This window comes from Tachypleus tridentatus, chromosome 7 (assembly GCF_004210375.1).
Source record: "Tachypleus tridentatus isolate NWPU-2018 chromosome 7, ASM421037v1, whole genome shotgun sequence".
NCBI lineage: Eukaryota > Metazoa > Arthropoda > Merostomata > Xiphosura > Limulidae > Tachypleus > Tachypleus tridentatus.
Window position 1 is genome coordinate 151,764,076 of NC_134831.1, and position 27,054 is coordinate 151,791,129.

Genomic DNA, 27,054 nt, shown 5'->3' on the forward strand with positions numbered 1-27,054 from the left:
GGCTGAAAGCACGAGCATGTTTGGTGTAACCAGGATTCGAACTCGCAACCCTCGGATTTTGAGTCGAATGCCTTATCCACCTGGTCATGCCGGGCTAACTGTGCTTTTACATATTTGGATACTTTTATAATAATAATAATATCCATTCAGAAGTACTCTGAATGCTTCAATACTACTTTAATCTTTACTTACATAAAGAAGCTAATAATTGATAAATGTATGGACAACACACAGATTTAAAACACAGTAGTAGTACTAGTTCGAATACTTACAATATGGCAATTTCCTCATCCCACATACGAGTAATTTGCAATTCAAAATGTCTGTTGGGGCCAGATGTAAGTCTACAACTTGCAACTTCACTTTACACATTCATTCAAGAAATATTACTAAAAGTGTATAATAATAATAATTATATTCATATTATACATTAATATTACTATTAATAACACTATGTAATACAAATTTTGTTCCTGGATACTGTGTTATTTCTTAATTGCTTATGTTGTAAAAGTACAGAAAATGACCGTTATTCCCTTCAAACTTTGCTTTTGTGACCTGTATAATGAAATTTAGAAATTACTCTATTTTCGATGTAAAAACGGGTAAATTTGCACATTTACATTTACATAAGGTCTGAATAAAACAACATATGAATTAAGATTTACATGTATTTATATTAAAGTTATACAGAAATGTTTAGAAGTGAGTAGTTTTTCGAGATTTGCGACTGTAATCAAATCACTTTCACGTATCAGCCCCTAAATAGTCTCCCATCATGTTTTCGTTATATGCTCCCAAGTCACAAAAGCAAAGTTTGAAGAGAAAAATAGGTCTTTTCATTTACTTTAGGCATAAGCAATTAGGAAATAACACTTTCTGCCCAGGAACAAGAAAAAGTAAAATTTTATTGCATAGTGTAATATTACGTAAGTTTATGTCAATCAGTATATATATGAAATATCTAACAAAGGTACATCGTTATCAAATATGCATATGTCAATAACTACAAGAATATGACAGGAGTATACCGATATTAGCTACACTTTATGATACAAATTTTTCAGATCTCCAGTTCCTCTCGAATCCCACTGTCAATTGGGCTCAATCTGATCATTAAGGTTACACATTGCTGCTACTCAGCACCACAATTTCTCATGTAACAATATTCTGTGAAGGATGGCAAAGACAACCTTCATCACATCACACACACTTCTACAAACTTTTGACAAGGACTTTAGTTTTCAATAAATATTAAAGGCACAATATTTAATTAAAGATGTACTGAAGTACTAACAGGCATATGATCAAATAGGTTTATTCAATTCAATTTCTTCTATAAACTTTCTCATGAAAATAATTATTGATTTAGAGGTGTAACGGAAAACTTCAAATCCTCGTTTATTATCATATCAACAGAACCTGGAAACGTGACCATCCTTACCAGTATGAGTTATTTAATCCTAGAATTTCCTTTCGCAACCACAGTCTTTGCGAATGAGGGCGTTTTTTAGGTTGGCTTGGGGCATTCCTTTCCTAAATAGCTATAAACAAGGTTGTTTTTTTTTCGTTTCCAAGGAGGACACTGATGAACCATTCTTTAAAAATATTTTGTTCTTGGGATTTAAACCGTTTACAAATACTGTTACCTAAATACACTTTCTCTGAAAGTGTGTGTGTGTTTTTCTTATAGCAAAGCCACATCGGGCTATCCACTATGTCCACCGCAAGGAATCGAGCCCCTTATTTTAGCGTTGTAAATCCGAACACTTACCGCTGTCCAAGCAGGAGACGTCTCGGAAAGAACTGGCAAACTATCCAGTTGCGGTATTGCACTGTTAAATGGTCAGTAATTCGTTGTGAATTACATACATAGGCACTAAACATGTCGCTCGTGCGCGCCATGCTCCCACATGCTGTGACGTCACTTCGTTAACACAGAGAAATAGTCCATTTAAAACGTGATCACCATTATTCTTCTGTGTAACAAGTACGCTCATACTGAATAAATTTATAATAAAGACTGCATACACATACAAATTTTACGATAATATTAATGCAGAACTTAGAACAAAACGTATTAACACAAATAAAAGTAGGGTGCAAACAACAATGTAACGTTACAAGAAGTATCCTTTGTAAGAGAGGTGTGTGAGGAAACAGAGCTTACACTGCAGCAAGGATACACTACTACTCGGATTTATCTTCATTTGCAAGGTTACCAAGTGACAGAAATAACAAGGATGTTCAATCCAACATTATCCTACATTTAAAAGTATTTCTCATCAACTAGCTATGGAATGATAGTTACCATTAATGAAACAAAACAATCAAAACTACAATAAATAAATGAAATAGGTTACTGCAACCAGATTATTGGAAATAAAAACTAAACTAATTTTTTGAATTTGGATTTCGGCTCCTACAATAGTCACATATTTGCAAGTGCATGATAAAACCTAAGATATCTAGGTTGATAATTATCGCAAAATTTCAAAAGAGTGACAACAGAAACCCCTCCTTCTTTGAACGGATGAACTTAAATACCCAATATAGTTTATCTGTCTTTGCACAGATGAAATTCGTGATGGCGAGAAACCTACTTGAAATAAAAATGTATTCTCGAGACGGCTTGTATGGGTATTAAAACTTTTATTAAAATAATAAAGTACAGGAGAACGTTTCGACCTTCTTAGACCATCTTCAACATCTTAATATATTTGTTTTACTTAAAAGTTTTAATTCTCATAACAGCCGTCTTGAGAATACAGATGAACTTAAATACCCAATATAGTTTATCTTTCAATGACAATGGAAACCCCTCTTACTTTTCACGGATGAACTTAAATACCCAATACAGTTTATCTTTCACATATGTCTGAAATATCAAAGTTAATCATCTTGGCATCGGGTAATTATAGAACATATATTAATGTAACAATTTCTGACAACTTATATTAAGCTTCTCTATACTATTGTTAACTAATACTTTAAACTAGTAAACTTCACAAATAAAAATTAAGTAAATACCACTACTGAAAACACAATAACTTAAGTCCCTGTTTGGCAGATAAAAGCAGATTCGACCAAGAAATAAGAATAAGGCGAGCGTTCAGTAGTTGATAACTTCACTGAATTTTAAGTTAATGCGAAATAAAGAAATTGCTTTTAATGTCATTTGAATGCTTCCAATCTTTATTTAGACACAACATAAACAACAGTGTGTGTAGACAAGTAGACAGTTGTCTCTATTGGATCAGTGAGTAGCTCGCCACCTTTCAGTCTCTTAATATGAATCTCTGCTGAACTAGTCATGATGAAATACAAGAAGAACTGAAGATACGCCTGGATTAAGAACACCAGCTAGGCTTTTTATTTTTATCCAATGGACGACGTCATCCCGTGATCTCTGTTAGTATTGGCCAACTGTTAATTTTAGTTGACGTTAATAGTTCAGCCAGCAAATGATATTCCAGTTTTAACGAGTTTAGTTCAGCCTCAAGAAAAATCACTGAAATTTCATAACAGACAGAAGACGTCATCTAACAAAAAGGTTGGAAGTGGAATAACTTTATATTATTATGAAAGGTAAGCCTGCATACAACACCACTGGTGCACGTTAACTCTTGTGACGAAGAGGTTCCCATCAATATTATATTAACTTCCAATCAAAGCAGGATACCTACTAAGATCAAAACTAAATATTAACATAGTAGAACTAGATATACTATTCTTAGTTAAGAAGATTAGAATGCATTACTTCATCAGGTCGGTACTCTCGCTATCAGTGATACTTTTTCGTGACATCAGTACTTCCTCCCGAGGCTCGGCCAATTTAACATACATATGCCAAGTTATGAATGCAAAATAATATTTATAATAAAAAATATAATAATAATTGTTTGTTTGTTTTGAAGTTCGCGTAAAGCTACACGAGGGCTATCTGCGCTAGCCGTCCCTAGTTTAGCAGTGTAAAACTAGAGGAAAGGCAGCTAGTCATCATCACCCACCGCCAACTCTTGAGCTACTCTCTTACCAACGAATAATAGAATTGACCATCACATTATAACGCCCCACGGCTAAAAGGACAAGCATGTTTGGTGTGACGGGGATTCGAATCCGCGACCCTCGGATTAAGAGACGAGCGCCCTAACCACCTGGCCATGCCGGACATATTTAATAATACAAAATCAAAAATAATGAAAATAGATACATTAAACTCTGTGACCAGTACTGTTTACGAAAATAACGTTAAAGAAAGAACAGAGTATACCGTACTTATGGAACACATAAACACTATCATAGTACTAAAAGTTAAAAACTACACTTTATCGAACAACTTAACATCAGTACGACAGTGTATAAAAAAAATCTTATGCTCAACGGATTTCCATTAAAAGACTCCAGCAGTGTAACTGTAGTATCAAGTAACAGGACTGTACAGATAGTTTAGCAGAAAACTAGCTATAAGAACTTATCACTAAAAGCGAAAACTAAATATTATGTTACAAAGTATCGTAAACGCTACATGTCATATTCAGTGCTAACAAAGCTTTTCTGTAATATCATGCTTATTTATGAAGATACAAAATAAAGAGTAAATTCAATGAATAGCTAGAATATTATCATTTTAACTAAAATAGAACCGAACTGAATGCAAAAGTATATTTTGTTTTTGAATTTCGCGCACAGCCACACGAGGGCTATCTGCGTTGGCCTCCCCAGTTTAGCAGCGTTAGATTAGAAAGCAGTTAGCCATCACATTCGTCTCTTTTACCAACGAATAGTGAGACTGACCGTCACATTAGAAAGCCCCTACGGTTGAAGGGACAAGCATGTTTGGTGGGTCGGAGATTCGAACCTGCGACCCTCAAATTGCGAGTCAAGCTTTCTCGCCGCCTGGAAATAGTATATTAAAAACATAATGGCTTGTCTAACACAACTGACTTGACTTTCACTAATCTCTGTCACGTACCACGGAGAAACCAACAAGAAGTAATAAAGAAGGTTAAAGACTCGGTAATCAGCGCAAAGTAAACGCTAAAAGTATGAGTAAGCTCAAGAAATAATAATAAAACTTTGAAACGAATGTAACAACAATATGAATGTGACAGTTACAGTAATTAGGAAAACTAATTTATTAATGATGTAATATTAAACTACATATGGGACGGTTATATAGCTTGTATTAAGATCAGGAATAGTTTAAGTTAACAAAAGGCCAAACTAACAACTGTAAACTGCTAGTTTTTGTTTTTCTTAACCAACAGTAAGACTTGTGTGAAAATGACTAAAGTGAAAAGTTGCCATTCTATTAGCCTTCACTTCTCTTTTACATTCAATGGAATTACTGGTGATGACGAGATTATTTATTAATATCGGTTCTCTGTTTCGTAATGTTGTTTAAATATTCTTTAATGTATGTGAGACCATTAAATTTTTAGAATTAATATAATCCTTAGTCGTAGCTTTTTTTTAATGCTGACAGTAAACTCGTATTTTGTTTGTTTGGCGTTGTATAAAGTTTGGGGATCTAAAGTAGACAGGTATCAGCGTTATAAGATTTAACAAAATGTACATCATAGTCTGATAAAGTTGGAACGTGTTTCTGTATGTTATTTTATCGGCTTTAACGTATTTATACCCTCGTTACCCTGTACTTTCGACTGTTTTCAAACTAAATCTTAGTTCATTAGAGAGACCTGTTTGCTGCCTTATAGACGGGACTATTGACGTTTCTATTAACAATAATCTAAATGTACAGTAGCTTCTTTCTAACCCTAACATGTTCCTTGTTGTTACTAACGAACCTATTATTTAAGAATGTTATGTATTTAAGGTTTATACTTTCAATACTGTTTACCCATTTTAAAAATATAATTACTTTTAAGCTCTCTTTACGAGTTAATTAATGTAAAACTTTATTGAGTGATTTATTAACTGTTTGTTTGGTACGTTTCAATTAATTGTAGGATATTCACGGATTTAGGCCCTTTATTGATTATAAACATAATCCAGTTTATTAATTCTTCTGAAAAAATCTAAGTAAGGATATCTATTAAATATTTTGCACAAAAGTTAAAAAAAAAACGTTACTACTCGGTGAAGGAAGTCTATAAATCCGTAAGTACAACTTTTAACGTTTAAAACAAACGTTACTACTAGGTGAAGGAGGTCTATAAATCCGTAACTACAACTTTTAGCATTTATTAATGTATATTTGAACAGAAGTAATGCTTGTACTTATGTCCGAATCTGAGTAATGCGTTTGTACATCTGATATCACAGATATCACTTTCAATTCAGAAGGATATGCGATAGTAACAGAATAATACTTTGATTATTCTAGCTATGATTAAATCGTTATGCATTTCTAAGTTAAATAAATCTGATTTTTAATATAAAATGAAAATATGTGTTTTCAACACTGGGAGTATAGTTAGGACCCATGAGAATCGCATCGTGTTCTAACCAAGAAAATACTGTTTATAAATGGTAAAACACGACCTCTCTGTAGATAAAGGTATTGGTTATTACACTTATCAAGATAATGGAAAATATGTTTGAACACACAGAAGCAAAGCTATAGCTGTTTTAATAAATCACGTGTTTACCAAACTTTACAGCATCAAAAACGTCAACCACACCTGTCAGTGCGTTTTTTTTTAGGAAAGGGAGTTTAATTTTATTTCAATACATCAATTTTGAATCATAATGGTAAAAAACGGCAGGTTTAATATTGTCAAGTTATTGAACTCTAACAACGTTTTTGAAGATATCCTTCGCAGTTGGTCTTCAAATATTTTTTGTTCATTCATCAGGTAGTATTACTAATGGGTGCGGATTTATCCTGTAGTAGATCTTTGGTTTTCGAAGCTGACGAGCCGGATTCATTTTCGTGCGATATCACACAATATTATCCGCACTTTAAACTATGGGTGCGTTATCCGAGTGACAGTTAATCCTTCAGCGTGGATGGTGAGTAGCAGGCCATTGCTAACTGGTTGTGTTTCCCTCTGGTGAAAAGGTTAATATTAAGGACGACGGAAGGTAGCCTAAGTAGCGTTAACGTGAATACAAATAAAAGATAGTACTTGGATTGTCAGTATTGACCACATGTTGTCGTAGTTTTGCTGGAAAAATATTCTCTGGACAACACTTCATTATTATTAATAATTCTTACAATTTAAAACACCCCTGAATGAGATACTCTGGATGATACTAAGCACTTCACATTCTCATGCAGTTAAAAATTAATATAATAGAGAAAATAAACACTTGACACCTCATGTACTTATTTACGTGTCAGTTTTAAAAACAAAAATATAGAATTCTATTGCACTCAGCCGCTGACTTTAATTAAGGTTTGTTTTCGTCGATATTGCGAGACTGGTTGTTGTTGTTCGTTAATAAGCGCAAAGCTACACAAAGGGTTAGTTTATATAGTTTCAGGCGAGATTTTCGAATGTTCTACAATGTTCGAAAACACTTTAGCGTTTTCGTAAAATAAATATTGTTGATTCTTACTCTGGAGAATTTTCTACACGTTTAGAGAACAGGCGGGAATCGTGCAATACACACCGAACAATATACAAGACATGCATCAAATTGAAACAAACGTAGATATTAAAATAAACGTACAACGGTAAATTCGTTACAACATCATTGAAAATATATTCGCAGACTTCATCACAGAATATCCGAAACGAACACAAACAAGACTGCACTGAACCCATAATCACAATAGCCAAAACAACATGCCACATCTACCACAGACAATCATAGGATACTTACTGTTAAATTCACCGTCTTGTACATCAACATCCAAGGTGCACTTGCTTCCAAGAAACATGAAGCTGAAGACACAATAAGACAAGTTAACTGGACACTGTAGTCATGAGCGAGACACTACTGTATAAAACTAATATATTTAAAATATATAGTTACTCAACAATCTGAGGAAAACAGAGCAAACAACACAGATACAAATAGAGAAATAACACTGCTATAAAAATCACGCTGTCTGTATCTGAAATACAAATAAATAGTAATAGCAATTTTATGACAGTTGATGTATTTTTAAACAATAACAAACAAGATGTATGTTACAGAAATTGGAATATATTGTTTCCTAACAATATCAATAAACAGATTTCCTAAACAGCATCTTTCCCACAACACAAAATATATTTTCATAGGAAATATCAATAGTGAGCACAAAAACTTTGTATGCAAAACAGCCAGCAGAAATAGAACTGACAGAATTTATTGGCAACAGGAATATAGCCTATTAATTGATATAACACCAGCACATACATCTTAGGCAAATAATAGTAGTGATATGCTGGATCTCTGCCTAAGTTTATAAATAGTATGAGCTGAAAACTGTGTAGAGTTTGACGTGTGAAAAGATGTTAATAGCGACCATGTACCTGTGTGGTGCGTCTTCAATCTCAAAAAAACAGAAAATGTAAAATTAATGTTGACGGAACCTTCTCCGAGTTTTTTGCTCCGGATACAGGTGCCTTTCAGGGAGGGGTAATTAGCCCTATCGTAATTGGTAATATATACAGTAAAATCAAGAAACTTTGTGCTACTCACTTTATATCATTTTTTTCTTGTGATATAAAACACTATTTTCATTCAACTCATTTCAAGTAACTTCAGTTTGCTGTTTTATATCGCATACTTTTGAATAATTTTTCACTTCGTGTTCGTTGAAACGTTTTTGTATGGTTATCTCTTCTCATGCCTTAATTAATCGTAACATTATGTTTACGCTATTATTATTTAGGCCGAAAAATAATACAAATTCCTAGACAGGGGTTTGGTTTGTTTTGAATTTGGCGCAAAGCTACACAAGGGGTATCTGCACTAGCCGTCCCTAGTTTAGCAGTGTAAGACAAGAAGGTAGGCAGCTAGTCGTCACCACCCACCGCCAACTCTTGGGCTATTCTTTTACCAACGAATAGTGGGATTGACCGTCACATTTTAACTTCCCCACAACTGAAAGGGCTAGCGTGTTTGCTGTGACGAGGACGACCCTCATATTACGAGCCGAGTGCCTTAACCACCTGGCCATGCCGGGCCCCTAGATGGAGATATGCTTCACTAAGTTTTTAAAACCAGTTTAATATAAATAAATATAACACAAAGACACTGACAAAATAACAAATCTATTGACTGTGAAAACGAAGAATATAAACTACGAGGTATGTGAAATTAAACGTTTTATATTAAAACCTTTTTGACTCCTGCTACTCAACGTAGTTAAGCATTGATGACGATTATCATGAACTAGCCGATTACCCGTAGCGCTAGTCCATTAGATAAGCGTGTGACGTTTTCAATACGTCATATCTGCACCCTGAAAATGCAGAAAAATAAGGTTCTCCGTGACAAGAAATGGAGGAGAAACGGAAAAATCGTGACCCCTATTGCAAATCTACATGCAGACAGGATAAAAAATTCGCGAAGTTTTGGGTTGAATATCGCGTAGTGAGAAAGTTTTTCCAGTATCATACATATGAGCAAAAGTTCCATAATTGTATGATGATGATAAATTGTCTGTACTTAGCGAAGTCTTTCTTTACAAACGAAGTTGCTTCTGACGGGTTGGTAATACGTGACACCAGCTCTTCACAAAAAAAAATTATTATTAGTGTGTGTAGAGTAGAAAACTTAAAAAATATGTAAGATGTTTGGTAGTGATTTTATGGTTAATACATAATCTGGTTGTAATGCTGATTTCGTGTCAACATCTTGGCTGAAAACAGTGCAACAGTAAAATAAGCTGATACCAGATTTTGATTATACAACAAATATCAACATTTTTGAAAGGTTTTCCCTGACAGAAAATCAAATGAGACCTTTTCATTAAAACAGGCTTCAGTATATATTTTCGGATCAAGGAGCCAGCCCCCAAAATCTGGAGCCAAGTATACTTCATTACTGTTTGTTCCAGGAAATGGGGGTTAAACTATGTGCTTCCATTATCCAAATTAGTTTGTTATTTCTTGTCTCCAAATTTTCTCAATGTAATTGTGCCATTATAATTCTAGACAATATTTAAATGCTTCGCCCATAAATTAATTTTGTTTGGAAAAATTCGGGTTTTGTATAATATTCACCAGGATTTTCGCATGCAGGAAGATCTGACATACGTTGAAATCGTAATTCGGCCGTTTCAAGCCTTGCCTTTTTTACCTTTAGCTGTTAACACAGAAACACATAATATTTGTAGCTTGGTTAATTTTATTTGGTTAGAAATTAAAAACATACTATCTAAAAATACAGAAAATACACATTAACATTTCTTAAAAGATTTCGCTCAACTTCAGTTTTGGCTGCTGTTCCATGTTTCACGTCGGACATTTTTTAACCACAGATGCATGTTCAGGCTGTGTTTAGGTGTCGCTCATTTACCCACTGTCCTGTTCCCTACAGATAACTGGTATCTTCAGTTTGTTTTAATAAAGACTTTTTCGTAATAATTTCAAAGCAAAGACTTGCGGTAATTTAGACTTTCTTTTTTTCACAGGTGTTAATAAGGTGGTGCGAATGCACTTCCAATTCTATAGCAAAAAAAGTACCGAAATTTAGGAGCTATTTACATCCATATTAGCGATCAAATCAAACTAAAACAAGAACGAGCAATAAAAATAAAAGTATTATAGGGGGGAAAGTAAAAATGGACTCGTGTAACTCGCAAAATTCAGAGAAATCGAGCGTGACCGACTGATTGATCAATGACTTTTGGCTTTTGTTGTTGTTTTAAATTATGCACAAAGCTACTCAATGGGCTATCTTTGCTTTGCCAACCACGGCTATCGAAACCCGGTTTTTAGCGTTGTAAGTCCGCAGACATACTGCTGAGCCACTCGGGGCCTTGGCTTTTGTGGTTATGATTATGATGAGTTTTATATTTCATAATAATGTGATTAAACAACAGTAAAGAGCTTACAATTTAAAACAAGGAACTTAAATACATCGAAAATTTTTATTTAGATCAAATAATGAAATAACTAATGATATACACTAGTGTCTCGAGTATCCACTGTTGCTGTTATCCATGATTTTTATCTTTTCCTGAACCAGCGCGGCACCAGTATCTATTCACAGTAATCAGTGCATGCTAACAATCACAAGACATCAACAACCACTTGAGAGTATTGCCTAAATCAACCCTATATGAGCCTAAACACGTGCCCTGATTGGTTGAATATGTCATCCATTTGCAGTGCTTCATTCCAGGAATAACAAAAGTGCTAAATCCGCCATTAAAATACCAAAAACAAAGTTCAGTTTAGGAATCAAAGAACACGAAAATAGTTTTAGGCTTCCAAAGTTTCCATGGTGGCCTTTTGCCCAAGACTTTCGAGGCCTCTCTTAAACCATCTCCTAGACAACCAATTTGATTCATCACATTTACGGAGTATGTATTTATAAGGACTAGGCAATATGATATAGAAAGGAATTAAAGTTAGAAATATAAATCTGTACAGAAATACACTGATTATTTGTATCTGCAACTATAAGGAATGTTTCAATATTTTATGGTTTCAAAATTAGTTTTATATGAACTTGTTCAATTTAATTTTAAACTTTCATAAATCTGTATTCTAAATATTCATAGATTCCTTATCAGAATAAGCGATGCTTATTTGCATATTAAAAATATAAATTTAAGTCCTCCATGCCGTAAAACCCTTATCAACGATAATTTATTTACGATAAAGATATCTAAAAACAACCGATTTTTTAAAAGTTAAAACATGCACACAGATTAGTTTCTACAAGTTTTTAATATTAAAAGCAGTTATTTCACTCAATATATATATATACACAGAGAGAGAGAGAGAGAGAGGTTTCGAGTTGTGGATACAAACATTAAACACAATGCTTACTTTCAACAATCCACGTCTAATCACACTCTAAGTTCAGTTGAACAGGTTCTATATTCCATCCATACCTCTACAAATTCTTACGTCTCATAAAGTCTCGAGCATCAGTCTTCAAGGTCTATACAATTAGTTACTAAAATACGTTGTTTTATTAGCAAATTAATTACAAAATGAAATATTATCTCTCTCCATGGTAACGAGGTCGTTAAGAGAAATTGCGACTGAAACATGAAACTTAATAGATGATATTTATACGAAACGAGTATGCAAGCGATTTCAAGTTGCTGAAAACTGACTTGCACGCAATTACTGGACCACGCACACAGAAAGCGTGAGATTTGAAAATTTCTGGGTGATTGCTTTATCAAAAATTAACTCACTCATGAATAAATTTTACTATGGTAATAATGGTTTATTTTAGTAAGTGAATGCCTGCATGGAATCGTTTTTATTTATTATATTATGCATGTTTATTATAACTATAGGAGAACAATGTAAATTCCAAGTTGTAAACATCTTTCTTCCATTATAACATCAGTCGAATTAAATATCCAAGTACGTGCTCTTGTTTTTATGCACAAATGTTTAACGAATCCACTTCAAAATAAAAACGATTGTATTGGGTTGAGGAATAATTCGTGAGCGTTTTTTCAAGTTAACAAAATATATTCATAAATGAAACGCTTTTGCAAAATATTTCATGTCATTTGGTAGATAATTTTTTGCTCTAATAGATGGTGTGTTTGATTTTCATATGTCTTTAATTTTTGCTTTCATTTTCAGCTCATTAAATGGAATGTCAAGTGGACAAGATCGAGCATTTTCGACACCATCTGCTTTTCGCATTTAATTTCTTGCAATTTCGTTTAAAACAATGCATACTATATACCTAGGTATTACATGAAATAAAGTATCATAAATGTTTTGGGTGTAATGTGTTCATGCATTGAAGTATTGTATAGTCTTGCATGTAATGCTTGAATGAAATTATTTAAAAACGCTCACGAATTATTCCTCAACCTAATAGAAACAAAATGTATCACATCAACTATATGAAGTGCTTCTATATAATTTTGATATATAATTATCAAGTACAGCAGGATGTCAATATTAAATGCATATCTTTACCAGAAGTACTGGAATAGCACACATATTTCACTATAGAAGCCCATTCTTGCTCAATTTATCTGGAAACTTTCAGTGCTATACAAGAGTAAATTGAAGTTGCGAAATTCACAGAGCCAGCTGTAGTCAAGACGCCACGGGAAAATGATTATCAATAGGGGTGGTGCAAATGTTCCACGTGATCGGATGTTAGTTTTACAATGCATCACGTAATCAGAAAGCATTTCAATCAACGGATTATCCCAGGAGATTAGGCAGACATGATACTACTTGCACGTGCGCCACAGATAATAGGTATTACGTCATCTATCCCCTAAATAGTGCTTTCTACTGGCTTCTAATCACAGGAACACGTCATCCTAACAATAATAAGTTAGGAATGGTTGTGGGTTTTCATAGCACAGCCACATCGGACTATCTTTTGTGTCCACTGAGGGGAATCGAACCTCTGATTTTAGTGTTGCAAGTCAAAAGACCGCTGTCCCACCGGGGAAAATAGATTGAGAAACAACAATTTATGATGAAATGATTTGATTTAAATCATTTCCTTGTGCTTATAAATATTTCTCTACTAACTTACTATAGGTTGCAGTTTTCTCAGAATTAAAATGGTCACCTACTGTCGAGTAAAATTCATATCTACGCCTTGTTTTGCCACTGTTTACAGTTACAACGAGAGTAATGGCGAGCACAAAAAAAGTCGAAAGAGAAGGGAGCATTATATTACATCGCAAGTGTCGCATACTCTTAAAAGAACCCATAATGTCCGATCACCTTTATACAATTGAACGTTCCAATGTACATCCTTATTAGGTGTTCAAACATTAATAACAAAGTAACTATTTTACTACCAGCAGCTCATACCTGCCATTCATTTCCAATAGGAGTAGATACATATACTATTTAATCCATATCCGAAACCGACCAAACTATTACTTGTCTCATCGCTAGTTATCACAAGTGTAAATGTCCGAGACAATGAATTTCAACTACCCATACCGAAATTTCAAATGATTAAAATACTATAAAAGGCATACGAGTCCAATGAAGAAGTTAAATTACTGCAGTTTCGATAGCGACCACCAAGTGGCATGCAGATTGTACATTATCGCGAGAACTGTTGTAGATTTCGCACAAAGCCACACAATTCGCCACCAGCGATCCGTCCATCACGAGGAATATAAATCCAAGTCTTAAGTTCATAAATTTACTGCTGAGCCACCAGACAACTTATCGCAAGAAAGCAAGTAAAGTTAAAATTTGTTACGTCGTAAGCCTGATAAAAAACAGAAAGATGAACCTTTTTTTTTTTATTTCTTTACTTGACGTTACTATAACCCACAAGTCATGTGACTTTTACAGTTAGTTAACGACATAATTCGACGATGAGATGCAATGCTTAATTGTTAGGTAGAATAATACTACGACTCTTCGCTAAACCTAGGCAAAAATAGCTAGGCCAGGTAAAAGCAATGTATTGTAACAAATGACATTAAAGCACACTAGTGATCTATAGGCATACCGGGCTGCGAGATCTTTTGTAAACCCGAAGGATTGACTAAACGATTGTTTTGAATTAAGCACAAAGTTACATAATGGGCTATCTATGCTCTGCCCACTACGGATATCGAAACGCGGTTTCTAGCGGTGCGAGTCTGCAAACATACTGCTGTGTCACCGGAATGCAACCCCAAGGAATGATTGTATACGGAACCCACTCTATCGATCAGTTTTCCCATCCCTCCTAAACAAAGGATACCCCGACATGGCCAGGTAATTAAGGCACTTGACTCGTAATCTGAGGGTCGCGGGTTCGAATCCACGTCGCACCAAACATGCTCGCCCTTTCAGCCGTGGGGGCGTTAAAATGTAACGGTCAATCCCACTATTCGTTGGTAAAAGAGTAATCCAAGGATTGGCGGTGACTGGTGATGACTAGTTGCCTTTCTTCTTGTCTTACACTACTAAATTAGGGATGGATAGAGCAGATAGCCCTGGTGTAGCTTTGCGCAAAATTCAAAACAAACTAAACCAAACCTAAACAAAGGAAGAGTAAGGCGTCACATACACAGTACTAACATCACGTCTTTTCTGTATACTCATCATAACGCTATGTTATGTGGTCACTGTTATCAGTTGATGATTAGACGAGTAAAAAAAGTTTTAGTAAAGTAAACAATATGTGGAATCTTACAATATTTATATATTATTATAATTTTACACTTACCGTTCTGTAATGTGTTTACAATTCTGTATCCTACTAACTATATTCTTTTAAAATTAAAGTGCGACTAGATATATGTATTCATAAAGTTCTAAGACAGTGGTGTTATACGCAGTTTCTTCGTCTGTTAAACATCGTCCAAAGATACAGGAAGGCTATCTGTGCTAGCAGTCCTTGATTTTAAAATTATAGAGCAGAGGGAATGTCACTATTTAACATCAACCACCATAAACCCTTGGATTCCCCTCGTAAGATCGTATAGTGGGATTTGTCCATTACTCTTATAACGCACCTAAAGCACGGACAGCGATTATTTCCTTGCAGTAATGGGATACGAACCACGGAGCCTCCGAGTGTCCCTTTCTCTTAAGACCAAGATTTTAGCTGCATTTAAAAGCGAAAATCCCACTTGTTCCTGATCAATAAAAAGAAAAGCACAGCACTTGATGGTGTTGTCTCTGTTACTGCTACTGAACCGCGAAATACTAAAATCCCTCGGATCGTTCTTTCTATCGGAAACAAAACTACAACATTATCACATAGGAAATAAAAAAACAGCAATAAGTGTTAATCATATGGCGAAAACATTATGTAGTATTTTAAACGAAAATATAATAATTAAGAACCTTCGCTTTGCGTAAACGCGATGATAAAACTTTTATGTAGAAATATAATCTACACACACCGAGAGAAAAAAAACATACTTGCCAGGTTTTTGTTGCTCATCTTTAGTTAAGAAAAGCAGGAAGATAACTGAAAAGAAAACGCGCCACCGATTACAAGTGGAAATCTCTGTCTAATTATCATAGCTTACACAACTTAAAGAATTTTTAAAAATGAAAACAAAAGTACTGTCAGCATCAGATACGCTCAACCCTACTCACGAATGTTTTACACATAGTGAACTAACTATTCTTGGTGCAAGACCTACAATATCGTAAGTCAAACCTTAATTATTTCGACAGATGAGGTCGCACCTGAAAGGCATTGTTAGAGAACTGCATGAATCACGCATGTTAAGGAAGAAGTTTGGTGTTGCTACATAGAGATGAACATTTCGTCATCTGAATCTTCCTAGGCCAATGCAGCCCGCTAACAAAACCCTTCAAGTCAAACGACTACACGTGTATAAAAAATCATATTAACCGTTAAATTATCGGGTTTTTTTTTCCTGTTCTGTTGCCGAATGAAATAATGGAAACAGATCGTTCATTAAATCAAATGTATTATAAAAGTTAAAAAAAAAAAATTGTGAAACTTCGTCCCTTTTTAATTGCAACTGGAACAAACAAACAACAATACGAGTACAAACAATGAACATCTTTATGACCGAGTAGAAATATTCATACTGTAGTGTCCTCTGCTTAACCTCAGATTAAGAAAAGTTATGTGTCGGTCTCGATCCATTGTAATATGGTAAAAATTAAACCATAATTACTGAAGGGAAAAACAAATCGGACAATTGTCTGGAAGGTTTCACTGTTGGAGACATGTTGCGTTGAATATTATGTTACGACAACGTTTCATTACACGTGTTAGTTCCTTCTAGTAGATTATGCGAGAAGATGATGGCCATTTTGGAGGGATGGATTCCTCTCTTCCTTCATTCATTAATGAGAGGATGGGTAGTCTGATTTAGGAATTGATTTTCGTAAGGTAGAAGGAGTAATGGATTATTTGTAGAGACAGAAGATGTCAAGAAGATATCAGAAGATAAAGGAGAGGGTAAGGAATCATTGTTCTGGCTAGCCTTGTCGTCATGATAAAAGTTCTTATTCAAGCACCAAAGGTGCTGGTGCTTCATCAGCATTAATACTATCAAGTTATCAGTGTGATGATAGCACACACGTTAATGCACTGGTTAGTACTTGGGTATTATCCCTGTCCTTTTCAATAACGTATGGTTGTAGTGGACTCTAGAAGATATCACTTCACGTTAAGTATTTTTCCACTTCTTTAAAAATCGCATCCGGATTGTAATCATCTCTTTCCACAACACAGCACATAGACGGTTTCATGATTGTGGCTGACATAAGTAATAATATGAGAGGATTTTCTACCATCAAATATTAGTACTTACTAGGAAAAAAACAAAGTTCAGTTGATTTTTTTCTTCTAGTAATTTTCTTCAAATTTTTAGTCTGTCTTCGATACAAAGAAGCTTGGAGTATTTTAAGTTACTGGTATGTGTGTGTGCCTCAGTAACTTTGCGTTGATTATTAATAACTTAGTTCTGAATTTTCTGAATTGTATGTTGGTTTCTGTCTGATATACAATCTGTTGCGGGATGATACTAGTTTTATACACTAAAAGCTTCGTTCTGACTGGTAGTTTGTATATTTTTTATATGTTGAGGAGAGAAATTGCTTTTACCGTTCCGTTACAGATTTTAATTTGAGCCTGATAATTTCTTTGCGTCTTTTGTTCAAAATTATATTAAAAATTATAAACCTTTTTTCCTTTTTTGAGGGTTAGACATTATTCTCCATTTGAAGCACCAAGCTTGTGTTTGTGGTTTAGCAGCTGTTGCAGAAGTTTGAGTCTTCTACTGAAAACTATGAATTATATAAAATAAAACACGGATCCACTATAACATGGAACAACACCTAACTTGTATAGAAACAAGATAAATAAAAAAATAAAAAACTGCAAATAGGGATCGTAAAAAAAACTAAGAAAACACGGCTAAAGAAACTGTAAACACTATTTATTCAAACTATAAATCCCTATTCTGACTCCACTAAATATAATTCTAGATAACAGCATGGAGTCAAAAGTGTTTTGTTGTTTGTGTAACTAATATCTACAAGTATCTCCAGCCGTGTTTCTTAGTTTTTTTGTGATTCCTATTTGCAAGTTTCTAAATCCCCAATTTTTTATTTATCTTGTTTGCTGGCTTTTTATGTCACCTACGGGCAAATGATTACTTGATATGGTAGCTAACTTTACACACTGTACTGATAATAAACATAGCTAGTGACTAGCTGATACAGTTCATGATGATTTACTGTAACTATTGACTATTTTATCACATTAGTTTGAGATGTAATACGTTAAGCTGCAGCTGAAGATTGTCAAGGGGGCATGTTTAAGAATATAATGAGTATTTATAGTTTCGATGTAACTAACATATATATATATATATTATGCATAGTAATGGGCTAATATATAACCAGACTAAGCCAACAACCCACACCAAGCGAGTATAAACATTTACTAGTAGAAACAAAACATATACGCCTAAAATATCATTTTAAATAAACCTTCGCGTTTTTTAAGGCAATTATTCTACGTATGTGTGCAATAAAATTCAACATTATGTGTAATGATTTTTTTATCCTTCACTTCATACATAATAATGAAGTTAGGCTACTTAAGCACACCAATTATATAGTGTACAAAGCATTGAGTTCATCAATGACTAGCGGGATTGATCGTTACGTTATTAATTCCCCAGGGATGAAAGGACTAGAATAATCAGTAGTTTGTTTGCTTGATTAGTTTTGAATCCACAGTCTAAGCACCGTTATAATTTATTGTTTGTTTGTTCTTGAATTTCGCGCAAAGCTATACGAGAGTTATCTGCGATAGTCATCCCTAATTTAGCAGTGTAAGACAAAAAGGAAAGCAGCTAGTCATCACCACCCACCGCCAACTCTTGGGCTACTCTTTTACCAACGAATAGTGGAATTGATCGTCACTTATAATGCCCCCACGACTAAAAAGGAAACAATGTTTGGTGTGACGGGGATTCGAACCCGCGACTCTCGGATTTCGAGTCGAGTGTCTTAACCACCTGGCCATGCCAGTCTTAGCATATTCAGTGACGAGGATTCGACCAAGTGACCCTCACATTGTGAGTAGAGCGCTCTAACCAAAAGGCACAGTAGGCGTGCAAATATTTAAGACAATGTTTCAGTTAATATAAATATACTATCAGACTAATGAAACAAACACGCCCATCACTGTAGAACAAACAACAGAAACGATAGAGACAAAAATAAATATTAGGCATCCAAAAACACAAATTAACACTCAACATATGAGCAGAATTAATTTGTGTGTTAGACTAATGGAAAAAAAAAACTTAGTTTGAATAAGACTTTCCACTTACAATAACAAACATGAAACATATTTACGTTTATTTATTTCAAGCAAGTTTTTATAACTTTATAGTTATTTGTATGATTTACAATTCCACAGTGCATAAGACTGATACAAACATTTTTCTAAGTGTATTAAAACTTAACGTAAATTGCATAATTTTGTGAAATAGTTTTAAACATGAAGCTTGTTCTACAGAACCACCAACAGCAACGGTTTCTTCACATTAAAATTCATAAGTAATAACGATCTTTTACTATGAAACGACAACACGCCTACACAAACTGGAGTTAGAACAATGATTCTCTAAATCTTGTATTGCATATTTCATAATATATCGATAACAAAATTTCTGTCTCTTGATTTTTCAAGAGACAATTTACCAATCATGATAGCAGTAAATGATAGCTTCAGTTTGTTTGGGAATTTCGCACAAAGCTACTCGAGGGCTATCTGTGCTAGCCGTCCCTAATTTAGCAGTGTAAGACTAGAGGGAAGGCAGCTCGTCATCACCACCCACCGCCAACTCTTGGGCTACTCTTTTACCAACGAATAGTGGGATTGACCGTCACATTATACACCCCCACGGCAATAGCTTCAGTAAAGCTATAATAAATGGATCTATTTTACTTTAAAAACGCAGACATGGATGAATTTAAAGACTATATTGTAATTATAGTAATGTAGTACAAGTGGTATCACCCAACACAGAATTAAAGAGTATTGTCATTTTATTACAAAGTGTATTAATATGGCGGTTGAAGAGAGAGTATTTGAATTATTTTAAATAACTGCCCTCCCCAAGGAAAATAACAAAAAAAAAAACAACCTCAGGAAACATTACATCTAATATGACAACATTATAAACCTGGAAATGCTACAATGAAACGATATAAATTTAACCACAAACAAAATACAACAAAAAGAAATCGAACTTCTCAATAAATAAAGATAGGAACGTTTCTGGAATAAAATATACAACGAAAAAGAAGATTGAAAACTATTTTGAAGCATATAAAAGACAAGGTAAACTAGTGATATCAAATCATTCCATTCCAACTATAAGAAAACAAAGTACCTATTCAAAACATAAATGGAAAAACTTTAATGGTTCCGCACGGAAAACATTATCAACATTTTAAGGAAATAACCAACCACAAACAAAAACAAAGACTATTTCCGTACAACCCAACTATCTTAATTCTATAAGCGGTATATACCATTAAAACTCTTAAAATAAAGCCTTAGTCAACGATACTATCAAAAATATGCATTTCACGAAAGCCCATAGAGGACTATTTATTTATGTTACTGCTTTCTTACACTTTTCTCTACTTGATAGCCACATTCCACGTTGTGAAAGCTAGTAAGTTCGCTACGTTTTACAAGGAAGAAAGACCAGCAAATGATACAAAAATTATCGTTCCATAAGCCTTTCCAGTTACTTTAGCAAATGTCTCGAAAAAACATTACTACAAAAAGACTAATGTATTATTTAGAAAATGTAAACTGCTTCAACAGCCTAGAAAATGGTTTTAGGAAAAACAATCAGACAGTTGATTATCTAGTCCAGTTAACTGAGACAATAGTTAAAAATTTCGCACTAAAAATATATATATATATATATAGTGAAATTAAATAGTTACATCCAAACGAAACTAAATGAATAAATAAAATCATGAGAAAGGACCGCGTTAAAAACATCAAATCCCAACCTTTAATTAATTATAACCATAAATTAAAAAAAAAAAGATCCTAGGGTACAAGCTACAAATCTGCAGCGTAATTTATTTCAAGTTAATGCGTTTTGTTTATGGCTTGACAATTTTATAGTTTTATATATACATTGCCCGTTGTTATTCGTTTAATTTTGCCAAGTGTTTAGAACAATGACCGCAGATATAAGCTTCTTAAAGGGATTATCCGCTAGCTTTCCAACCCTACAGAAGCTAGATTATCTGCCTATGGTTCTAAATTAGACCTCTTTCCTATAAAAGATGGTTTAAATCAAGGAAGTGTAATAAGTGTTCAGTCCCATATCCAACATGTGTTAATTAATGTAAATCTAAACCAAGATTCGCAATGCTGCTTCCCAATTTATCGATGATATTATCCTTTGAAGTCAGTATTGGTGTCAAAGCGGCAGCGAATTATGTTCAGACAACTATTAACAATCTTGAAAAAAACTGCCTTAAACCAGACTAAACTGAAAAGGATAAATTCCACCAAACCCAAGAAAATGTTTAAAAATATCTCAATATCAAATTGTACACCAATATACAACATTATACACCAAATTTGGTTGATTTGGTAGTTTTGGGGGTTTACTTTTGGTGAAAATAAAAAACAGATGTAAATAAAGATATACTTCATTACAAGCTCAGCATCTGTAACTGGGGTTGTTCACCGAATACCATTAAACGACTCTATAATGTCTATACAACCGTTGTTGAATGTCAGCCCTGCCTGGTTAAACATTTGTATAATACTTTAGTAATGTTTATATCAACATTTCGTGGGATAAGTTTAAAACACCATACTAAGTGACGAAAAATGCCCGAGGTCTACTATAGGGTAACAAACATCAGTGGAAGTATGAGGACGTGATATTTACAGGGTCGTCTAATATACATTAGTATTCGTTTCTTCGTATGTGATTTGCGAAATAATATATATCTACTTAGTAGTTCCGTAGGGTTCCCGAAAGTGTTCCATTTCACGAATAAATAAATCTTAATTTGGAATCACTCCCCAATTCACATACAGCTTGAAATATCTTATACTAAAAATGTTTTAAATATTTCTGGCAATAAATCTGTTATTCACAAATTTTATATCTGTATGCCAAAAGTTTTGTATTATTTTATCTCTTGGATGTGTTGTACGTTGTCCAGGGGGCGACGCTTACGTTGTACATCATGCATCAAAATTTACTGAAAACACAATAAGAATCATTATATAATGGTACAATCCGCTACTCAGTGTTTAGTTCAGAGGAACGAGCCTGGGTTTGAGAATAACCTGAAAAATGCTTTGGATATAACTATATCATCCTAACCATAACAAGCAGTGAGTTACATTAATAAAGTAAGTTTAATTTAACAGATTTAGACTTGGTCCACCAGTAGCGATTAAGGAAGTATGAAGTATTTGAAATATAAGAAAGTATTTGTGAAAAATACTAAGCTGCCTGTTACAGTAGGAAAGGAACACTACATAACATGTCAAAATGATACCCAGCTTGTAACATTCAACCTCTCTGTGAACAGTTTGTAACGCTACTCAAGGTACAAAACTAACAGACGTCGAAATCCCACGACGCTTGAAATCACCCTGTATAAAGGGTGGCGGTCTATTCCAACAAATGAGTATACAAGTTGTTATATAGTGTGAGTATATAAGTTGTTATACAGTGCCCAGACTGTGATTAACGCCAGAAAGAACCCGCTTCTTTTTAATTTGTCGTTTCCATACAGAAACATAACAGCTTTCAAGAAATGAGAAGCACCAATGATTTTGTTTAATTAATGTAAATATACTATATTTTTAATAAGGCCTCATTACCAGTCACAGTTTAGTAAAATAGAAGGCGTGCTTTACGGAACCCATATCATCCGCTATATTAAAATAAATTTAGGTTAAACTTTTAAAGCCAAATGATGAAAGTATCGTACAAACAGCCAAAAACATCCAACTAGCATAAATTTATGTTTGCCGAACATTTATCGCGCTAAAAACGTTTTTGGTTTTGATCTAATTTCATTAACGATCCCTGGGCAGCAACATTTTTCTACCCACCTTGATCCAAAGCAACGAAACCTCAGAAAGAAAAAAAAAAAAACTTTTAAAATCGAAATGGTTATAAACTAAGTGGTCTAAATTTCTCTAAAACTCGATCCATGCGTCCTGCGTCTAATTTATTAAAATACTTAACACCATTATGATGATTAATGACTACTAAAATCCATAAAAACGATTAAAGTAAAAAAAATATTAAAATGATTCAAATATATAAGATTACTGTTCAAATCGCCTTCGATTTAAGCTTTGGGTGATTAAATATTAACACTAAACTACCAAGATAAGAAAAAAAGTTTGGAATATATAATATTTCATCAATTCTTAAATTCTATCTTCCTATTATTTTCTGAATTAACAGCTTTAAATGTTAGGTTGTACAATGGAACAATTACAGGATGTGTTCCTGACACTTCATGATTTTTGGTATACGTATATGATGCTTGCTAAACATTCATTTCAGACAACAGCGATACTTCGCGTACGCTGAATCACCATGTAATTACACCGGAGTCAACTGAAAGAAACGATCCAAACGCTCGAAAGCACTCAAAAGTTTCTTTCAAGTAGTAGCCTTATATCATTTTCCATTAACTTACTTTATTGACGAGGGGCCGTCTTCTAATTACCATAAAGCCATATTGTTGTTGTTAAAATGTTACATACTAACATTTCGATATCCATACACTTACCCTTCGTTCACTTTTGATAAAACCTTTTAGTGAAATGAAGTAGTAAATAAAGGCACATCAGAAAAGTCTTAAAATGATGCCATTCAAGAACTATGAGGTAATTTTCAGGAGAGTAGTCAAAGTTTTGGATGTGTGTTTGTTTGTGTGTGTGTGTGTATACACACGCGCGCTTATTACATACACCGCTTTAAAGTGCTTGTCATTTACGTATCTTCTACACAATGCTCCCTGGCTTTTCTTGCATTAATAGTGAAAAACATAAATTTCATTTTGTATTTCAATTTAATTCCAAAAATTACTTATTCCAGGACATTACTGAAGTGCTGTATTTCCGAGTTTCGATAGAAATAAAACAAGTCTTTTATTTCTCCTGCCATAAATCCTCTTTCTTTATGGAAATAAAGTCTTAATACATTTATGAAAGTAGTTAATAACGTGTCTAAGATTTTATTACGTTTTGAACATTCTATATAAATAACCATTCTAATACATTTCACAAACTGCTTTTAACTTATTTAGTATTATACTACGGTATAGAAATATTTCTATCACAATCGATAGCATTACAAGTTCCAGAAATTCACATATACATAAATGATATGAGGGACTTTTAACTGATGGATGTTTGAAATAGGAAACTATACTTAAAGAAAACAACACTGTAAATATACATCATCTCTTTTTCCTTGTTTCGTGTATTTATGACATTATATACATTACCATGACCTGAACTGTAATAAAAGCGGCTATTGTCAGTGCTCACAAATATTCTGAATGTTTCGTGCAAAAAAACAGCATAATTTCCGTTACGGATCACAGTTTTGCTTAAGCTATCTTAGTCTTCCACCCATAACATCCTTTTCCAATCATCAACAGTTCAGTTTTGTACTTTTAGCACATTACAGTCTCTTGACAATACTTGGAGATCGAAAGTAAGGTCTTTTTAACTCCAACAGGACCAAATATTCCATTCTCGTTGAGTCTCCCTGATACTATACATCAGTGTCTTCCTTTTGTCCTGAAAGCTTCATAAACGAAGATACTTAACATCAGTATCGAGTTTAGGTGTTCTGCTTCTTCATTTTCTATTTTCAAATTTATCTGACTCGATCTCACGATCTAGGGTGTACTTAATAGTGTTTGGGGAGCATTTCAAATCTGCACCAATTTGTCGGAGAGTCCAACCAGCATTACATAATACGTGAACTCTCTGCTTTACTGACAATTCTCCATGTTTTATTGGCCGTGGGATGACAACAAGACTTAATATAAAGTGTTAAACACGGTTTTCACCGAGGTGTGTTTGTAGAGTGCTATTATACTGATTTTTCTACCATATGCTAGCTCCTTTCTATATAGTTAAGATACTGCATGATGTAACATGACAGTTATTTAAAACCCTAAATTTGATCACTATGTTCATCCAATCAGAACACTTATGATATGCCATTGATAAAAGCATATGGGAACTCTAACGAATAATAAGTATTCTCACCTTGGCTCATTCAATTGTTAACAGGAATCAGTGAAGCATTACCATAGTGTTGAAATTTACATTCTGTACTGACACGGAATCAGCCCTATAAATAGAGAGAATAACAAAATATTCTCTTGTCCTAACACTTTTATACAGTAGTGTACTTTTGCATTATCTTCTAATGATAAGTTAAAGCCTTTTTAAGAAATACAATTGTTAAAAATAACGATTCACTTAAAATAAAATTTAATAGAGCTTTACTCGATACGCTGTAGACGTTTTGAAGAGACCTCTAACAGACAAACTGTTATATCTGAAGATAACTGTCAACCTCTAGTGAGGTTTAACAACGAATTGGTGGCCAATCCACAGAAATTACCTTGTTACGGTATGAAAACTCTGGAAAAAAAACAAAAAACTACCAATTTTTCGAGTAATCGAAATCAATTAGTCTGAGAATCAAAATCCTACTTTGAATGTTTGGAACCAGTTTGGTCTGAGTCATTGAACACTTTGAAGTAGGTGTCATCCAAAACACTTCCTAAACAGGCACAGTCCACTGACAATGCCTTTTAAGTATGCTCTCCTCTGCCTGAACTTTCACTCAAGGAAGAAATAAAAAGCCGTTACGAATTGGCTCCTGTGAAAAAGTTCAATGACTTCAACCACTGTCTCTCGAAACTTACTACATTCAATAACCACATCACTTTCTTTTTCACATATAAAGATGTAGAAGTCACTACAAAGCCTCTTATCACGTTTTCTACATTTAAAAAATAGTTGAAGATGTTCCACACCTGATAATCTGCGTTAACACCTATAAACGTCGCCCAGAAACTTTCTAAACAACTCAAGTGAATGTTTTTAAGGTTCACCTAAACACGATACCAGAGAGCGCTGATTCCATAGCCTTCTAAACGCCAGTCGGTTCTTATTAAAAAGGATTTATATAATGCTATATCAGTACAGTAGAGCAATGGTTTAACATATAGGTTAAGAGTGGGCTCCAATGGCTACTTTGTACGACAGATTAAAATACATAAATCATACAGCCATTCTGCAAATGCTTTTTTACGTATTTTATGCAGATTAAAATAGCATGTCGTTATTTAATATGCACACATATTATAAACACACACAGGGCGGGCTATAGCTAATGCTGAAACAAAACAAAACGAAGCTTCAGGCGGTGGAACAAAACTTACTTTAATGTGAATAACCTGAATTTGTAAGTTCCCTAAATTAACCTAACATTACAAATATTCAAAGTACCCAATTATCGTTATTAATGCATGTGTTACAGCTACCAACCACGGACTTACAACAGAATTAGTACTCTTAATGTAACCATACAGGGTGTCTCCGAAAGTCTGAAATTATAGGTGGTTTGCAGCTTTTATTAATTTAAGATAAGTGACTGATTATAGCGCTGGCAAGGCACAAAAAGGTCGAGTAATCCCTACAGTTAATCCAAACTAGTTTCGAATTACAAGGATACATATGGAATACATTATTTCAGATACCCTGTATATTATTCATACCGTTTACACTCTTTCGCAGAGCACATTATATTGCATCACAACTACAAAATTCCATATTTTCTTTATCAAAGTATTTCATAAAACTACCAGAGAAAAGAGGATTTGTTGGTTTAGAGTAAAGACACACTGTACCACCTACTGTATCCACAGAGTAACTTAACTCTGTAGTTTAGCATTGTAAGTCTGTAAA

The 27,054-nt window shown here is 34.0% G+C and overlaps 1 protein-coding gene across 22 annotated transcripts in view; it reads right to left on the reverse strand.

The window, feature by feature from the left end:
* LOC143256918 (TOX high mobility group box family member 4-like) overlaps nt 1–27,054 on the reverse strand; it is a 254,755-nt gene that overhangs the window by 199,303 nt on the left and 28,398 nt on the right. For 4 of the 22 annotated variants that reach the window (XM_076514780.1, XM_076514771.1, XM_076514776.1 and 1 more), the window contains one exon: nt 7,795–7,856. The exons of the other annotated variants lie outside the window; for them this stretch is intronic. The gene's annotated coding sequence lies outside the window, so the exon portion shown is untranslated. The remainder of the gene's footprint in view (nt 1–7,794; nt 7,857–27,054) is intronic. 22 annotated transcript variants of the gene reach the window in all.